General features: G+C 36.1%; 4 pseudogenes; all 4 read right to left on the reverse strand.

The window, feature by feature from the left end:
- Positions 1–2,214: 2,214 nt before the first annotated feature.
- LOC143605989 (cytochrome P450 89A2 pseudogene) lies at positions 2,215–3,916 on the reverse strand (annotated as a pseudogene).
- Positions 3,917–6,803: 2,887 nt separating this feature from the next.
- On the reverse strand, positions 6,804–7,840 carry LOC143605988 (cytochrome P450 89A9-like; annotated as a pseudogene).
- A 3,275-nt stretch (positions 7,841–11,115) lies between these two features.
- Positions 11,116–12,988, reverse strand: LOC143605990 (cytochrome P450 89A2 pseudogene; annotated as a pseudogene).
- Positions 12,989–18,314: 5,326 nt separating this feature from the next.
- On the reverse strand, positions 18,315–19,918 carry LOC143605987 (cytochrome P450 89A2 pseudogene; annotated as a pseudogene).
- Between the last annotated feature and the right edge of the window lie 921 nt (positions 19,919–20,839).

The following is a 20,839-nucleotide window of genomic DNA, read 5'->3' on the forward strand; positions in this document are numbered from 1 at the left end:
TGAAGTAAAAGTCTACTTATAATTGTCCCGAAACTATTTTCGCCTTTTCGTTCTATTAAATACGCAAAGAAGTTCGAGTCAAACTTGAGCTCATTAAGCATAGTCCATTTAAACCTCCAGTGTCTCGACAGCATAGCAGTCCTCACTGCATCTTGTAATGGCAGTCGATGCAGAATATTGGTTACCACATTATGAGGCAAGGTGCTAATAATATCTTCTGGTTCAATCTCGGATGCCATTAAAATCTGTCTAATGAGCCAAAACAAATGTTAAAGTAAACATATACCTAAAGTCTGAACAGAATCATAGGTCTGTTAACGAACCGAACGTACAACGAACAGTTCGTGAACGGTTCGGCGGGAAGTTCGTTTACGCTTGTTTATTTATGTTCGTTAGTTAAAGGTTTGTGTTATATTCTTATAATATTTTATTTGTAATAACCAACCTAACATTTAAATTTTGTAACTTTACTGTTTATGTAACAAATGCAACTTGTGCTTCATTGTCATTATCAGAATAAAACCGCAGATTGGGGGATGATTATCTTTATGGTTATTATTATCTCAAGTGCTTAACTTTATATTTAATTAAGGAGATTATGTCTAATGTATTGTAATAAAATGTTGCCTTTTTTTCTTCTTAAATAGTATATGTTCGTTCGCGTTCATGAACAAGTTAAATTGCTTAACAAACGAGCACGGACAAGATTTTCCATTCGGTTAGTGTTCATGAACAGTTCGTGAACAAGTTTAGTGCTAAACAAACGGACATGAACAAGACTAAAGACTTCATTCGGTTCGTTTACAACCCTACATAATCACAAAAAAAAAATAAAAAATACAAACCTACTCTGTTTCTGCTATTAAAATTTTTATAATAAATTTATAAAACAATTTTTCAATACCAAGAATGTGTTAAAACAAAAATTTTCAATTTTGACCGATTTGGACCAAATAGTGATTAATCGGTGGAGTAGCAACTAACGACTAACATGGGATTAATCAGCGCCTAGTCGGGATTTTTATAACCATGTTACTAAGATACATAATAGTGTTTAACTAAGTAAAAAGTAAACATCTTGCATACAAAACAAGTATCATCGCCTAGTAATTAATAATTATATCATGATATTTGTATAGAACCTAAAATTGAGATAATAAGAAGCAATTGAGCTGAAAATGAAATCATACAATATATATGTTATATGATTGATGTAATTAATTATAAAATGAAATGACGCACCGTATATAGTGAGAACGAGATTAAAATTGAAAAGAGAAATTAGGGCATCTTTGGTTGATTGATTGATGAAATGGAAGAAAAGGGGAATGATAATATCACGGGCTAAATAGTTTGATTTAAGAAAAAAAAGAAAAATAAAAAGGCTTCAATTCTTTAGCCCAACACAATGTTCACATATCGAAACCGGGTATTTTCAGGAACCGGATGATATGGTCAACAAAAGTCAAAATCAGGTCGGGTAGAAATCGGTTTTGGGTATAGTCGGGTATTTGAATGAGTTTTCAGGGTTTTTACGGGTTTCGGGTAGGGTCGGGTTTTGACCGGGAATTTTCAGTTCCGGGTACACTTTTGGGGAGAAATCCTATACCTGTTCGCACCTGCGCGGTCGGGTACATGTAGGAAGCGGTTTCAGGTCGGTCTGGAACAGGGTCTTTTGTGCAACTCTAGTCACGTATCAGGATTGTAGGAACCCAGTTTCGGGTTTGGTCAATAAAATCAAGAACCTGGGTAGGTAGTAACTGGTTTCAGGTATAGTAAGGTTTTTGACCGTTTATGCTGAGCTTTTACCATATTTTGGTCGAGTTAGGTTCGGGTTTTGGTAGGGTCGAGGTGAAACCGGTTCCAGTGAGTCCAGTTCGGTTTCAAGTATGGTATTTAAAGTAAGTTACATGAATTTTAATTATGCCCATATCAACTTCTAATATTTCTAACATTAATAAAAAAAAATACTGGTTTTATTTGAATAAACTAACTTATATTGATCAACACGACATGATAATTTTGTATACAAATAATCTAAAGATAAAAAAAATCAAAAATACAAAGAACAAGAAAAAAAGAAAAGAAAACAAAGGGATCCAACGTCCACAGTGATCCACCTCCTTATTGTTTCATTTCATTTACAACTCCATCTATCCTCGCGCATTTAAGTGTCCATATAATTGGACATTTTAAACACTAGTGTATATGCATATATGTGTATATTGTATGAGCTGGTTCATTTCTAAGCCCGGGAAGAAAGTTGCGCTGTCAGAGGATTCTTCATGATGACACCAAACTCGGTCTTTTCAGAAAGATCAACTTCACAACCATCAGGAACCGTCCACTTGAAATACCAAATCAAATTAGCAACAAAATATTCCAAATGTAGCATAGCCAAATCAGAACCAGGACAAATCCTTCTTCCAGCACCAAAAGGCATCATCTTTATCCCTTTCCTTCCGCTTATATCAAACACACCATCATGCACCAAAAACCGCTCTGGTTTGAACTCCATGGGCTCATCCCAGACGTTTGGGTCAAGACCCATCTCACTCACCATGAAATTAATGGTGGAACCTTGTGGGATCGTGTATCCTTGCACGTCTACCTCCTTCGTAACCTTATGGGGCAACAAAAAATGCGTCGGTGGGTGTCTTCTCAACCCTTTTAAAACCACCGCTTCCAAGTACGACATTTTCTGTAGATCCTCTTCGTTTATAACTGGTTCTGACTCTAGCTCCACCCCTTTTTCGTGGCGTTAGAGGCGGTGGTCCGACCACTTTTACAATTTCATCATAGAGCTTGCTTTTAATATGTGGATGCTTAATGATATTAGCCATGATCCATTGTAGCGCATTAGTAGTGGTGTCAATACCGGCGTTAAGAAACTCACTACACAAGCTTGCGATCTCCGTGTCAGTCAACCTTCTGCCATTTCCACTATTATTATTACTATTATTATTATTATCTTCTCTCGGATACTGTAGATTCACTAGCGTGTCAACATAAGCCACGATGCCTTCGTGTCCTAATTCTGCCTCCTGATTAGTCGATCTGACTCTAGACTTGATGAGTGGAACAATAACTTCGTCTCTATCACGACGTGATTTCTCAAACTCTTTCCATAGGTTTCTACAACAATATTTTCCCCAAAGTTGGGAAAAGAGTGAGCACTGCAAACCGCCCTGAAGCGAAACTTAACAGCTGGTTACGTTGTATTTTAGCAAGCTCGTTGATCTTACTATCATCAACCTTCTCTCCAAAGCACATAAACACCAACAGGGAGAACATAGCATACCGAAAATGGTCAACCACTTTGACTCCATCACTCTCTTGACATTCTTGAAGTTGGTCAATCAATATTCGAAGCACCCACTTGCGAACCCACGAGTAGGACTTGACACGTGTTGGATGCATTATCTCAGTGGCAAGGTTCCTACGAAGGATACGCCATGCAGGGCTGTAGGAGGTAGTGGATATTGTACGTGTGATGATGGATTTAGGGCGGTCAGAGAAGACTGCACCCTTTTGAATGAGGATTTGGTAGGCTAGAGAGCGGTCGCTGACAAAGATGTTAGGTGCAAAACCAAAGGAAAGAGCGAAAATTGACCCGTATCTCGCCTTGAGGTTTATGAGAACTGGTTTGAACTTTATAGGGGGCTTAGTTAGCATTAGATAAGCGGCCGAAAGGAGCGGTGGCCCTGGCGGTAGCCGCTTACCGTCTCTCCGACGGATTAATATGAACTTGATGATGGTGGTGATGCAAAGGGAAAAGACTATGATGAACCATGTCTCCATGATCAACTAATGAAGTTATAAGTTATATTGTTGATTAGTGCAGCTTGATGTGTATATAGGTTCTTAATTTTGTGAAAGTAAAAGGTCAACATTTGCTTTCGTGTTAGAAATATTTAAATCAATGTTTAACTAAATAATTGTAGCACTCATTCAACGGTCAACTACAATATTGTATTTTATACAACTTCATTGATAAGTAACATGAATAAGATAGATTAGCTAGGAAGAAAAGAGAAATATATTATAGTGCATGTAAAGAATTTGTTAATTTTCAGATTAGTTCCGTTCCACGTTAACCTTTTTATACAAAAAAAATATTAAAACTGAAATTAATAATATTTCATTATTATATAATTAATGAATAAGATATTTCGTGTCAAATTTTTATTAGACGATGGATAAAATAAAATAGTACTAACATACAAAGAAGAATGTGACAAAGACCTCGATATTAGGTAATAATTTGATCCCTTTTTTTTAATATTGACATTTCTATTTTAAAGAAAACTAAAATTAAAAATTGAACCCAATTCCCTTAACCAAATCCAACAATGGCTACAACATCTTCTGTATCATAAATTACTCTTATCTAATATTACAATTCAAGATAAAAGAAAAAAATCTTTATTGAAGTCTTGATACAAATAATCAGGCAGCAAAAGGCGTTAAATATAAAACAAACTAGTTTAATGGAATAAATATTTAATTGATTCTTAACCGCTTCGGGTGAACCTGGTCCATATTCAATTCGATCCGCTCGTTTAAAATCGATTTGAGAATATATGTTGGAAACATGTTTAAACTGGTTAAAATTAAACCAGCCTAAATTTTCTTTAAAACCTGTTTCAAATCCAAACCGTTTTGGACAAAACCAATTTTGACGAGTATTGGCACCAGTTTGTCACGATGCCATGCTGGAATCGGTTTAGTAGTCGCCCACTTCCGCAGTTTGTTTACATCTTGATGTACTAGTTAAGCTAAATGGGTTAAGTAAGTTACATTAATTTTAATATATCTCTCTCTATACCAACTAGGATATATTTAACATTAATAAAGATACTAGTTATATTCCATCAACTAATTTTAATCCATTAACACAACATGATAGTTTTAAATAGAAATAATACAAACATAAAAATAGAAAGAAAAAAAAACGAAAAAGATATCCGACCACTAGGTGATTCATACTTGAGTCAGAGAAGAAATTTGTGTTGGCCCAGATGGATCAAACAATCGAATCAAACGAACTTATCAAACAAACAAACACACGATATTAGGGTGACAACCCTCGACTCTTTTCATATATCAAACTAGCATACCAAACGAACTTCACGAACTTATCAAACGTAGATGGAGATGAGACTCCTTGGCTCTCTCTCAACCCTCACACAAATAAAACTAATAAACTAAACCCTATTTATAGATCTATTTAACTTGTTCTTCAAGACATACCTTTCCTAAACCTATTATAATTCAAATACCTAAATTAAAACATAAATATATAAACCTTTAACTTTATTAATAATTCAAGATTAATCCTTCATTCACCCCTTTAATCTTGAATTGTTCATCTCTTTTGTACCACCAAGATCTTTAATTCCCAATATTTCTCCACGCAACACCACGATTGATCCAATTGTCACCCCAATATTGTGTGTTTGTTTGTTTGATAAGTTCGTTCGATTCGATTATTTGATCCATTTGGGCCAACAATTGGTATCAGAGCTACGACTCGCATTAAAGTAGCGCTTTATTTCTCGTTGAAGGTTTTGTTCGGTTAAGAGGTCACGTAAGCAAGAAAAGGTTTGTCGTGCGGAATGCAATAAAGATTAACCTTGGCTATTAATTTGTTGGTCAAGGAATTGCAATTTATTTATTTTGTTTTGTCGTTACTTGCAACAAAAGAAAAGGCAAATTATTTTTAAACCTTGATGTTTTGACTTTGGATATACCTTGGAGCCATCAAATTATTTGGTACCACAAAAGATTTTATGTGGCTGTGGATTGCGTGCAACAAAAACAAAAAAGGTAGTGATATTTTTTTAGTTTCGTGGGAGGATCGATCGGAAACCTGTGTGATCAGGTTGAATTTTTAAAGAAAGCAAATAGCTTGGTTGATTGAATTTAATTAGTGACTTGATGTGCACACAATTAATGAGAATTTTTATTATTTCTCTTTCACAAAAAAGGTTGTGAAAGCCGTGGTTGAGTTTGAATTTGTGAAGAATCAAAGGGAATGTGTGGTTTTGATTATTAAGAAAAGAAAAGTTTGTGAGGTTTGGTTATTTATTGGAGACTGGTTTCGAGATCGGGAATCAATTCCAACTGAAAGAACGAACAAAATTAGAAAGTAAAGATAGGAAAGAAACGATGGTGAGTGGAGGACTTCCAGTATTGACGAAATCGAACTACAAAGTATGGTCGATCAAGATGGAGGGATTTCTGAAAGAGTATGGTCTTTGGGAAGTTGTTGAACCTACAGTCGGCGTAGCTGTAGATGAAAGGAAGATGTACACAGCGTTGGGGTTCATATGTCAAACACTATCGGAAGACATCTTGGTACAAGTTGGCATGCTCATGAATGCTAAGGAAGCATGGCTTGCTTTGAAGATTCGATTTCTAGGAATTGATTATGTACGAAAGGAGGAAGATGAAAAAGCAGCTCAAGAAGCCGCTGAGAAAGAAATATTGGGAATTAAAGATCTTGGTGGTACAAAAGAGATGAACAATTCAAGATTAAGGGGGTGAATGAAGGATTAATCTTGAATTATTAGTAAAGTTAAAGGTTTATTTATTTATGTTTTAATTTAGGTATTTGAATTATAATAGGTTTAGGAAAGCCATGTATTGGAGAGCAAGTTAAGTAGATCTATAAATAGGGTTTAGTTTATTAGTTTTATTTGTGTGAGGGTTGAGAGAGAGTTGAGAGAGAGTCAAGGAGTCTCATCTCCATCTACGTTTGATAAGTTCGTGAAGTTCGTTTGGTATGTTAGTTTGATGGATCAAACAATCGAATCAAACGAACTTATCAAACAAACAAACACACGATATTGGAGTGACAACCCTCGACTTTGTGCTCTAAGAGGATTCTTCATGACAACGGTAAACTCAACCTTTTCAGAAAGATCAACATGATAGCCTTCAGGAACAGACCATTTGAATAACCAAATCAGATTGGCAACAAAATACTCCAAATGAAGCAGAGCCAAATCATAACCAAGACATGTTCTCCTTCCTGCACCAAAAGGCATCATCGTAATCTCTTTCCTTCCTGTTACATCAAACACGCCGCCATCCACCAAGAACCGCTCTGGTTTGAACTCCAAGGGTTCATCACAGACCTTCGGATCCAAACCCATTTCACCCACCATAAAATTGACGATGGCACCCTGCGGCATTTTCTATATATCATCTTCATTTATAACTGTTTCGGGCCCCACCTCCACCCCTTCTCGACTCAGTGGAGGTGGTGGTCCCACGATTGCAACACTCTCGTTATAGAGTTTGCTCTGAATATGAGGATGCTTCACGAGATTAGCCATGATCCACATCAACATAGTAGATGTGGTGTCCGTGCCCCCGTTAATAAACTCGCCACAAATAGTTGACATCTCTTTCAGGGTCAACCCTCCGCCATTTCCATTATTAGCTTCTTCTTTCGTAAGCTGTAAATTCACCAACGTATCAGCATAAGCCACAATATTGTCCTTCTCTAATCGGCGACCCTATTCGAGACTCGATGAGTGGAATAACGACGTCATCTCTATCTCTCAACAATTTCTCCAACTCTTTCGATCTGTTTCTAAACAATTTCTCCAACTCTTTCGAACCGAAGGGTGAAGATCGGTCCATATTTGGCCTTGAGTTTTATGAGAAGGGATTCGATAAAACGAGAGTTGGTTAGTAGTAGGGAGGTGGAGTAGAGGAACGGTGGCCCCGGGGGTAACGGTAGCTTCTTGCCGTCTCTCGAGCGGGCTAGTACCCATCTGATGACCGCCGCGATGCAGAGGGAAACGACTATGATGAACCATGTCTCCATGATCTAATTTTGCAAGGTTGATTGTGTTTGATAAAATCCATTATTTAAGTGTTGATTACTTATATTAAATTAATAGTTCACATAATTCACACATGAATTATAAAATTTTAAACTCATAGTTCACGCTCTCTTAAAAATTAATTTACCAAATCAGGCCCTTGATACTATATCGAAACGTGGGTATTATTATATACACTTGTAATGTTGTATTTGTCCACATTTATTTTAAAGGAGTGAATTTGGATTTATATGAGCACGTGAATCATGATCTATGCATAGATCCGTCAATCTTGTGACGGATCTTTACTCGGAGTAGAGTAAGAACCTAAATAGATTAAAGAGGTCCATTTAAAAACAAGAAAATCATGACATCGTGATTTGGATTAGATCTCGATAAAACAACTCATCAATGAAAAGTTGATTGGATAAGTTTAATGAATTCGAACTACCTATTTTTATCTTTGTAGTTCATGATTTTGCTCAAATCCTTTGTTTCGGTTCAAATAAATTTTTATTTTTAGTAAATTAGTTTGTGTTTTCTGATCATTATCATTAGATAACATTGTAATTAATTGAATTTATCCTTTTTATGTATTTTTTATCTAATATTAAACTTTCGTTAGAAACACCGTAACGGCATCGTATTAGGCTAGTCAATATCTATTTTTCTAATCAATTTATTTATGGCATTTTGGTGTCCTTGTGTAATCAATTAAACTCAACTTCCTCATGTTTCAGTTACCTCTTCAAACTAGTATTTTTTCCCACACGAGAATGTGACTACATAATTCAATAGTATGAATATGTTAATCGTAAGATTTTGACAATGTCATTTCATTTCCATTCTAGAAAGGCTCCGGTTCTTTTTCTTTTCTTCTCTATACGACGGATCTACACAACATAAATAACTTGTTTGTTGGAAGTTCATAAACTCAATGACATAAATACATTAAAAGTCGAATAGAAGACCTTCATCCAAACTACCTCGTCGTTGAACTCACGAGAAAGTAGTGATTTGTATGGACTGTAGGGTCTGGATAATACAACTTCAACACTCTCACAGCATGTCTAAAAATAAGCAAGACCACAAGTAACAAAAGAAAACATATAAAGTGTACATTATCATTGCAACTAAAAATACAACATAATCATCTTTCAAATAATATGATTAAATGATGAAGGTAAGACAAAAATAACTTACGTATGTATTGCAAATTACTTGGACATGTTTATCACTTCGGTTTTCTTTCATTTTTTATGCAATGGTTGATGTATGCGTACAAAAAGCTTCAACTTTTATATAAATATTTGTCTAGTATTGAGTGGTTACCAATGTAAATAGGTGTAGTGGGGTTGGTGGGGGTAGTTAATAGGTGTAATGGGGCAGTTAAATGTGATGAAAAGTAACCGCTTTTTAATCCATCCTTATCGAACGGCCAATATTCAATCGTGAATCTTATCGGACGGCCAGAATTGAATCTCACTCTTCTGTAACCTATTATTATAATTTGAAAAGAATTTACGAATCAAACCCAACATTAGCTTCTATATTCTTTTTATTGTCTAATAGTGAAAGCTTCACAAAATACAAGTTGGTTTGAGATATATGCGTTGAAAACAAATTTAAACCAGTTAAAATCAAACCAAACCAAATTAAATTTCTTTAAAAAATGTTTCAAAGCCAAACCGCTTTGGACGGAACCAATTTTGACTTCTTTTGACCATATCTGAATAAGATTAAAACCGACCTAATTTACCCCAAAATCTAGCATATTGCACAGAGGGAACAAAGATCATGTTGGTTTACAACCTATTCAAACTAAAGTTGAAAATCCATTTCAATGCACAAATATAAAAGCCGTTTTTTAGGTATAAAATGACAACTGGCCCATTTAAAAGAACATATAAAATGAGAGTCGGTCCATCTATAATTTATGACATTGGTCTAGTAGTATGTTGTTTCTCTCACACAAAAAAGGTTGTGAGTTTAAAATTTTAAATCCTAACAAGTACAAGTTAAGTTGAAAATTTTCAATTCTCATAGATGCTGTAATATTACTGACACGACATCAAAATAGTAACCTTCAAAATTTTCTATATATCCCTTTTAATTAATATCAACAATCACACATATCCTGTTTTTAAGTATGGAAAAGTTCATAATGCATAATATATAATACTTTTCAAGTATTATATACTTAAAATAATACTTGAAAAGTACTATGAACAAGTTTTTTAAACTATTGTCTGGGCCTACCTTATAACCAGTTAAGGCCACCTCCGCCCTTTTTTGGGGCGGCAGAGATGGCGGCCCCACATCTGCAACAATTACATCATAGAGTTTCTTTTGAATGTGAGGACGCTTCACCAAATTAAAGATCTTGGTGGCAGTCGAAGAAGACTGCACGACTGCACCCTTTGAATGAGGATTTGGTGGATCTTGTATGTGTGATGAATGATGATGTATTTAGTGGTTATTGTATGTGTGATGAATGATGATGTATTTAGGACAGTCGAAGAAGACTGCACGGCTGCACCCTTTGAATGAGGATTTGGTGGATCTAATAACGGTCATCGATAAAGATGCTAGGTGCAAATCCGAAGGAAAGAACAAAGATTGGTTCGTATCTGGCCTTTGTTTTTGTGAAAGTAAACTAAAAATGTAATATTTGTTTTCGTTTTAGAAGTATTTAAATCGATTTTTAATTAAGATAATTGTAGCACTTATTCAACAGTCTAACTAATATATTTTACAACTCCATTGGTCTATTACTTGGAAAAGAAGAAAGTGTCATGTCATGTTAATTTTTTAATAAAAAAATATTAAAACTAAATATAATAATATTCTATGAGAAAATATAATATACGTGTCAAAATTCTATCAGAACGAATAACATAATGAGATACATGAAAATAACATGATACTAAACTTCATATTAGTTAAGATATGTTGCTAGTTTTGTTAATAGATTTATAGTTTTGTATTTAATATTTTAAATAGTTAAAGACTCTCTTTGATTTGTTTAGTTTAATAAATTGATAATGTTCGGGTTGTATAAAAGTCGGCGTGCCTAACTTATATAAAATAAAAAAGAAATACATTCTATAAGCAACTTATTACGATGATTTATAAACCACCACTTGTAGACAGTATTTGCAACTTCATTACTTTCCACAAACTCGTTTAATCGTTAAGATAAAAAGATCAAGCGAACAAATTACATGATTTGATATCTTTTACACAAACAAATATACATATGATGAGGTTGAGATTAATTAGTTTTAATATAGTTTTGCATTAAAAAGTATCCAATGATACATATAGCAAAAAAGGATAGCCAACATCCCTCTTTAATCCTTCATTTACAACACCATGTCCACACGTATTAAAAGGTGTTCATATATTCATACATTGTAGACGTGCTATCGTGCCTATATGTGTATATTTACTAGGTGGTTTGTTCTTGAGCCCGAGAAGAAACTTGTGCTCTTAGAGGATTCTTCATAACAACGGTAAACTCAAGCTTCTCAGAAAGATCAACATAATAGTCATCGGGAACAGTCCACTTAAAATACCAAACCAAATTGGCAACAAAATACTCCAAATGAAGTAGAGCTAAATCTAAACCAGGACATATCCTCCTTCCGACACCAAAAGGCATCATCTTTATCCCTTTACTTCCACTTACATCAAACACCCCATCATTCACCAAGAACCGCTCTGGTTTAAACTCCATGGGCTCATCCCAGACCTTCACGTCCAAACTCATCTCATTCACCATGAAATTGATGCTAGCATCCTCTGGAATCGTGTAGCCTTGCACTTCTACCTCCTTCATAACCCGATGGGGCAACACAAGATGTCCAGGTGGGTGCCTCCTTAAACCCTCCAAAACCACTGCTTTCAAGAACGGCATGTATTGCAAATCTTCTTCGTTTATAACCGATTTCTCATCTAGATCCACCCCCTTTTGTGGCAGCGGAGGGGGTGGCCCCACAACCGAAACGATCTCATCATATAACTTGCTCTGAATTTCAGGGTGCTTCACCAGATTAGCCATGATCCACTGCAACGCAGTAGATGTGGTGTCAGTACCCGCATTAAGAAACTCACTACATATGGTCGCCATCTCTTTGTCGGTCAACCCTCTACCACATCCACTACCTTCTTCTTCCGGAAGCTGTAGATTCACCAGTGTGTCACCATACGCCACAATTTTCTCAGAACTCGTAGATCCAATTCGAGACTTAATAAGTGGAATGACAACGTCGTCTCTGTCACTACGAAACTTCATCAACTCTTTCCATAGATTTCTAAACAATATTCTCCCCAAATTTGGAAAAATCGTGAACACATTAAAACGCCCTGAGGAAATTTTCAACAAAAGATCACGATGCACTTTAGCGATCTCGTTGACTTTACTCTCGTCAACCTTTTCTCCAAAGCACATAAACACCAACAAACAAAACATAGCGTGCCCAAAATGGTCAACTACCTTGACCCCATCACTCTCTTGACTATCTCCAATCCGGTCAATCAATATTCGAAGCACCCACTTGCGTGCCCACGAGAATGATTTAATGCGCGCAGGATGCATCATCTCAGATGCCAGATTCCTGCGAAGGGTCCTCCAGGTAGGACCATATGATGACGAGGAGATAGTGCGCGTGATAAGAGACTTATGTCTGTCAGAGAATATTGCACCCTTTTGAATTAGGACTTCATGGGCTAGAGAATGGTCACTAACAAAGATGTTCGGTTTAAAACCGAATGAAAGAAGATTGGTCCGTATTTGGCCTTAAGGTTTATGAGAACAGGTTCGAACTTTAAGGGCGAGTTGGTTAGTAGTAGGAAGATGGTGGTAAGGAGCGGTGGCCCGGGTGGTAGCTTCTTGTTGTTGTTGTTGTTGCTTCGATTGGATATTATGGATTTGATAAGGGTGGTGATGCAAAGGGTAACGATTATTATGAACCATGTCTCCATAGTTGAAGTTGAATGGTGGATTGGATCGTAGTGTTTGTGTGTTTATAATTGTTTTAGACAAAGTTGCTTTCGTATGCATATATTGAAAAATGTTCAAACTATTATTTAACGTTATCATTTCTAGCCTTGATGGGAAAATATAATATAATATGCATAGTTGCTAGTTTGGACTTTGGATCACTAAAGGTTTTTTTTTTATTTTTATGTAATAAAGCGATAAAATATTCTGCGCGAACTCTTATTTTTAGCTAAGATAAGAACTATTATAATTGCTAATTTTAAAATCTGACTATTGGACTATAGCGTAATGGCGTCGCGCCACCGCCATCTCACCCACATTTTATTCGTCAAACCGTTTCATAGTCCTTAAGCATAGGCGTGAAAATGGAAAAAGCCTTTGGATGCTGATTGGTCAATGGCGTAAAATTTTTTCCAACCAATCATATTCATACACTCATATTATCATATAATATATGTTAAATAATAAATAATAATCGTGTTTTTAGTTAAAATATTACGTGCTTTATTATGAAAAAGTTAATAAGAGCCTCAGTAACTACGTGACACTGTGACGGTACTATACTGTTGTTTTCACTTTTAAGTTAAACCAACACATAACACATAGACTATATAGTTGCATGATATTTGTTTTGACAAAATAAAATATGGGCTTGGAGAATGCCGAAACTAAATGGGCCGGAGTTGATCAAATTTCAAGAAATCATATAGATGAATAGCTCATGACATTGACCCATGTTTTTGTAACTTTAATGAAAGACTAATACCAAATGATGTGATTGTGATATGCAATAATCGAAGAGTATCACAATCGAATAGGACAAGTAAATTGGAATCTAACCTTAAGATAGTTGTTCATTTATTTGTTTAGTTACTTATAGGCTACTTTAACCAAATTTATTGTATATGCCTACTAAAGTATCCAATAAATAAATGGTCATTTGCAATGCTTTAAATAACTTTTGATCTTATAATGCAATTTCTCATTATAATTTGCTAGAAAGGTGTCTAGCCATTTTATCGCTTACGTTTTGCGTCAAGAATCACATTAATTTGAATAGGACTAAAATGGAATCTAACCGACCATCATCAATAAATGGTTTTTTTAGTGTCTACACGCCACTTAGGCTATGTCAAGTAAAAATATCTCATTCTTGGTGTCATGTGACGCGTATTTAAAGTTTTAGTTTTTTGAAACAGAAAATTCCAATTTGCCTCCCTGGAAAATATCGTCGCGAGATGAAATAACCACTGAAAAAGAATTTGCGCATGTTGTACCATTGGATTTCTCGGGCGGGTTTTTTGGCTCCTTATGTCAGTTGACCAAGCATTGACCTGTTAAAAGATGTTGAAATTACGTTTTTACTCCTAAGCCTTTAATTCATTTTAAAAATAATCAGCCAAAACCATGTGAATGCCGGGATTCGAACCCGAGACCTCCAGTTTAACATCCCACCAAAACTACCACTTGAACTAAGTTAGTGTTTAGTATAGCTATACAACATAGACTATATATTATCACTTTTATCACTTCATCTTCTCCAATTATAATTAGGGTTTCTAAGTTTTAATTCCATAAAATTGACATCACTAATGATCACCAATATATCATCTGCACCACCCATACACCATCAAATTTCGGTAACGGTTTGATCCATAGGTTATAAATATTGAAACTTGTAGTGAAAGATTAGAAGTTTTTGATGTTACTGTTAACAGTTTTGAAGGCTAGATCCCGATGAGAATTGTTACAAAAGTAACAATGTATTGGGGAAGATAAAATCGGCCGCTGCGTATGGCCAAGAAACATACTTCTTTGGCCAACGAATTTCGCCGGAAAATCGGCCGCATATGGCCGCTGTGCTGACGAGATGACCGGAAAAACGAGATGGCGGTGGTTGCCGTGACACTGATGATCGAAAAAACGAGATGACCGGAAAAACGAGATGGTCGGAATCAATGGCGGCGGTGGCTGTCGTGGCGGCGGCGTGGTGCCGGAGGTTAGGGGTTTTGAGCGGAATGATTTATGGGTGCAGTGGTTGAATTACTGAAGTGATTGGTGGTGGAATTTGAAAGATTTGAGGGTTTGAGGGATGAAATCTAGGGTTTGAGGATCAAGTATGTTTGAGGTTGATGATGATGAAGATGAGCTGATGATGATGATCTGCTATTAATATGATGAGCTGCTGCTGTTATTGTTATATGATAATAGTATTATTATTATTATTATTATTATTATTATTATTATTAATCTTTGAACTCCTTTTTATTATGTTGTTAATATGGTGCTACGATGATTATTATTATTATTATTATTATTATTATTATTATTAGAAGAAGATTACTAAAATACCCTTACCATCCAACAGTTAACTGACGGTAGGAGCCAAAAAAACCCGCCCGATAAATACAATGGCACAACATGCGCAAATTCTTTTTCAGTGGTTATTCCATCTCGCGACGATATTTTCCATGGAGGCAAAAACTGGAATTTTCTCTTTTTGAAAAAATAGGGTGTAGTCAAAATGCCTTACCCTTGGGCATTTTGTGACATGTGGCGCCCATTCACTTTTATATTTCTTTGGTTTATTCTTTGGTCTTGTATACCTTTGAGTCGAATGTTCATTTCTTTGAAATGACTTTTCAATATGGCATTTGTACCCTTTGACGCCTACGACGCGACCCCTTTCCCTTGCTTCTTCTACCCGAAGGTCAAAGGATCTCGAAAACATCTGCATGGGCATGCTCGTCTTCATTATTACTTAAGTTGAAGTTTAGAACATCGGACCTTGGCGTTTCTGAATCAACCGAAGACTATGTTTTAGACCTTTTGGTAGGCCTAAAACTTCCAATGTTGGCGAGCTTAACGGGGCACCACTTAGGGTGAAACCTTAGTCGTTTCCAACAGTTCATGTAATGGAAGTTCCCCGACCTCTGTTGAAATTCTACCAACGCCCTTTCAGTGATATCCGCGTCAGAGACACCACTACCCCATGTTTCAACCATTCGAGAGTGAACCGTATGGAAAACCATGCATTTGGAGTTTATATCGATCCATCTGGACATTACAGAATCTTTTTCCCTACGCGAGTCCCCGCCAATTTCATGGAACAAATCTTTATTTTTGTTCCAAAATGCGCTCATTTCTTGATATTTCGCTAAAAAAATAAAAATATTACTAGTTTAATGTTTATTCTAAAAAATTAAAAAAAAAACATATATTTTTTAAAAACTTACAACATTTGGGATCTTCCGATACCAAGCACCACACCAGTGCAAGTTGTTCATACTCGTCGGTTTTCCACAATATAGTTGTCTTTTTAGTCCGATGTTCGCCGTCTGGTTTCTTTGAGTGTTTTCTCCCACGCCCGCCTCCATGTTGGCACGAACCGCCACGAGTCTCCGGGACAGGTTGTGGCTCCGGGTCGGTTTGTGTCTCCGGCACCGTCTCGTCATCGGGTTGGGAATCAGAACAGGCTATCATGTTTGGGTTTTGGAAACCGGACATCATATTTGTGTTAGGGAATCCAGAACCTAGATATTGTATGTACGCGGTCATTTGCGGGTCGAACGCATACGGGATTTGAGGGATCGGTGTAGATGGGTTCGGTTGTGGATTATTTGGGTCGGGATTGTTTAGGTTTCCTTGTCGGGCATATTAAGCAAAACCGAGAATTTGACTGTCGAACGGAAACGTATTGGTTGATGATTGAAATATATATTTTGAATAATTGTTGTAGAGAATGAGTGGAGAAAGTGTTTTAAAAATGAAGTTGAATTGTATTATTTATAGGATGTATTGTTGGAATTGTATTAAAAAAAGTAAATAATTTTTTTTATCAAACGGTAACATGTTAACATTCAAAAAATTATCAGAATTCGTGCCATGACCGCGTTTTTTGGGAAACACTTGACCCAAAAAGGCCCGGGGGGGAGCGTTTTCACTCCAAAGCGCCACAACGATGGCTGACTACGGATGGTTTTAACCCCACAAAACATCATCTTTCTCCTCTCTCGTCTCTCCCCTCACAAACAAATTCTTCATCCATTCTTCCACAAAAATCTCTCTATACTATCTCTCCTCCATATCATCATTTTTTTTTCTCAAAAGCAAACCCAGAATCCTTTATTATGAATGCTCTAAAGATAGTTGCTCGGTTATATATTTTTTAACGACTTACATTGAGACCCTTTGAATATCATTTAGACGCCTTACTACCGGGCATGCCATCTGATGTTTCACTAATACTTTTAATAAAATATTGGTTTGCCAACAATAGTTTAAAATCATAATCAAAATGACAAGAGTAAACCACATTTTATTATTACACAACACATCATATTACGATATTTCAATAACTCAAAACAATAAAAACAATAACGATATCATTTTTATTAATAATATTGAGTTTAATTTGAATTTCCTTTGTATTACTTAAAAAACAAAAGTTTAGAATATCAACCCGAAATTAATATTCCGGTTGTTGTCTTTATCATTTATTTATTTAGTTATTTATTGGTTACTTTTAACTGAATATATAGTATATGCAACTAGAGTATCTATTAAGTAAATGGTCATTTGCAATGCTTAAAAGAACTTTTGATCTTACAATGCAATTTCTCCTATATCGGTTTAAACTAATCATTTGCCATTTTGTTGTGCGTCAAGTGATATCAAAGCTCTTTAGTATCTGAGTTCACGATGTGTAAAAATCAACCTCCACATAATCGCGAGGTTGATGTTTATGGCGTGGGTTGGAGTATCATTCTACTAAGGCCAAGAAACTCGACAAAATATTTGAAGAAGTACATGTTATGGTCGACAAAAATAATGAGGGTGGTTACTATGATATTGAGTGACATATCGTTGTGAGCAAAAGAGATGATGGTAGAACTAGTCGTAGCTACAGACATATTGTCAACATGAAGATGTCCATGCCTTATTCTTACGTGACGAGAGTCGAGAGGTATGTTTATGTTGATAATAATTTTTAATGTTTCTACCAATGAATCTTGCAACGATGATGATGTGTTACATCAAGATATCTAGGTTGACAACAAACATAAAGAAAATCCAACCATAATATTGGAGGTGACAAAAGATGCATGTTAGCATGGTTTAGAGTAATAAATCAAGGAAAGAACGGTGAAGAGAACGAAACAAGAAAGGTAATAACAGAAGGTGGTAACGACACTTGTGTTATTTGTTTGGGTTTGTAACTTCCAGACGATGCCAGGCAGGCTGCATTGGAGGTGCTCTTATCCAATTGTTGGCTAAAACCCGTCTAGCTTTAATCGCTTCTGTTTCATGTCATATCTAAGCAACATTTGATCATTATCGTCTCTCTATATTAATGGATTCATACAATATATCTAAAATCAAATATATTTGCGTTTGTGGTCTAGTGGACTACCTCAAACAGTGCACATTCAAAGGGGCTTTCTTATTTTTGTACTATGTAAATCTATAGATACACATGCATAATCACATGTATCAAATCAAATAGTTTATCTTGTCGGCTCTTGAAGAAACTCGTGCTCTTAGAGGATTCTTCATAACAACGGTGAACTCATACTTATTAGAAAGATCAACATGACAACCATCGGAAACAGACCATTTGAAATACCAAATCAAATTGGCAACAAAATACTCCAAATGAAGCAAAGCCAAATCAGAACCAGGACATATCCTCCTTCCAGCACCAAAAGGCATCATCTTTATCCCTTTGCCTCCAGTTACATCAAACACACCATCATTCACCAAGAACCGCTCTGGTTTGAACTCCATTGGCTCATCCCAAACCTTATCGTCTAGACCCATCTCACCCACCATGAAATTGATGGTGGCACCCTGTGGGATCGTGTACCCTTGTACTTCCACCCCTTTCGATACCCGATGGGGCAACACAAAATGCCCTGGCGGGTGTCTCCTCAACCCCTCCAAAACCACCGCTTTCAGGTATCTCATTTTCTTTAAATCCTCTTCGTTTATTACTAGTCCTCCCCCCACCTCCACCCCATTTTCATGGGGTGGACGTGGTGGCCCCACAACCGCAACTATCTCATCATAAAGCTTCCTCTGAATATGAGGATGCTTTACCAAATTAGCCATGATCCATTGTAACGCGGTAGAGGTGGTTTCCCCACCGGCTTTAAGAAACTCACCACACATGCTAGCCATCTCTTCATATGTCAGCTTTCCACCATTTCCATTATTATCATCTTCTTCCGGAAGCTGTAGATTCACCAGCGTGTCAACATACGTCACAATTACCTCTTTATGTAACCCTAATTTTATCGATTCAATACAAGCCTTGATTAGAGGAATCAGCGTTCGTTCTTGATCCTCACGAATTTGCAAAAGCTCTTTCCATCTAGTCATTAACAACAATTTCCCCACCAATGGAAATATACTAAGTATATGAAACCGCCCTGAACCAAGTAACAACAATACTCGACGTTGGACGCTAGCAATCTCATTAACATGATGCTCGTCAATCATCTCTCCAAAACACATACACACCAACAAGCTGAAAACTGCATGGTTAAAGTGATCAATCACTTTAACTCCTTTAGCATCATTAGAGTTGTTCAACCGATTAATCAAGATGTGTAGGACCGACTTACGTGCCCACGAGTAGGATTTAACACTCGAAGGGTGAGGAACCTCGGATGCAAGTTTTCGGCGTAGGAGGCGCCATGTGGGGCCATAGGCAGCTGAAGAGATATTGCGGACAAAAAATGTTCTAGGGCGATCAGAGAAGACCGCCCCATTTTGGATGAGGATTTGGTGGGCGAGCGAATGGGTGGCGACGAATATAGAAGAGCGGGTACCCATGGAAAGAGTGATAAGTGGTCCGTATTTGGATTTAAGTTTTTTAAGGATGGGTTCGAGTTCTGAAAGGGAGTTGGTTAGTAACATGAGGGCGGATGAGAGACGTGACGGTCCTGGTGGTAGGTTGTTGCGGCCACTCCAGCGGAAGAGTAGCGCGGCGATGCAAAGGGAGACAATTGTGAGCATGAACCAAATCTCCATTGCTGATGGTGAAAATGTGTAACATTGTTGGAGTATATATTTGACACTTCATGATATTGTCCATAAGGTAGATAGTCACTGTCAATGTCATGTTAAAGACATACATTAACGCATTAACATTGTGGAATAAAGGTTACTGTCAATATCGTGTCGAAAACAACCATAAACGCATTATCAACGTGGAATAATTCGGACATCAAATTTTCATGAATTAGGTGAAAGTGTAATTCATGAGATTGTATTTTTTAATATTTATCTTTTATAAAAAATTATAGTAATTATATTGAAAAAATTTGGTTAACGTAATAATTAAACAAATAGTCGGTCAGATATACATATATACAATACTAGTTTGATCCTCCCGTGTTACGGGAGTTTATTTAAGTGTTTGTTTTAATCGTTTTGTAATTTTATGATGATTTATTTTATTTTTTAACGTTGTTTGTTTTAATTTAATACATATATATATATATATATATATATATATATATATATATTAGTTTGTTATTATATTTTTTTTTGCGTTTGGGTATTTTCAATTGAGATGTGTAGGTTTTTTAGATTTTTAATGAATAAAAATACACGAGCACGAACATGTTGATTTTTTTAAATGAACAAACATGAACACAGATATTTGTCTAATGCAAAAGAGGACGTTGATGTAGTTGACGATGTCGGGTAGTATCGGAAGTTAACCGACGATGTAGATAATAGACCAGCAATAGAGAACATGCAAAGAAGATAAATTAAATTAGGGTTTAAGGATGAAAATATTTACCAATAAATAAGATCTTATAACCCATTTGAGAGCTATTAGGGTTTGGTAAGACCCATAACCCGTAGAAATTATTCTTTGATGATTAAGGGGTTATTTCACAAATAAATGAGATATTATAATCCATTTAAAGACTATCTGGGTTTGGTAAGACCCATACCCGCAATTTTGGATCAAATGCATGAG

The sequence above is a fragment of the Bidens hawaiensis genome, unplaced genomic scaffold, assembly GCF_021521415.1.
Source record: "Bidens hawaiensis isolate Kalapana, Puna unplaced genomic scaffold, B.hawaiensis_p1.1 tig00072367_1, whole genome shotgun sequence".
Taxonomy (NCBI): domain Eukaryota; kingdom Viridiplantae; phylum Streptophyta; class Magnoliopsida; order Asterales; family Asteraceae; genus Bidens; species Bidens hawaiensis.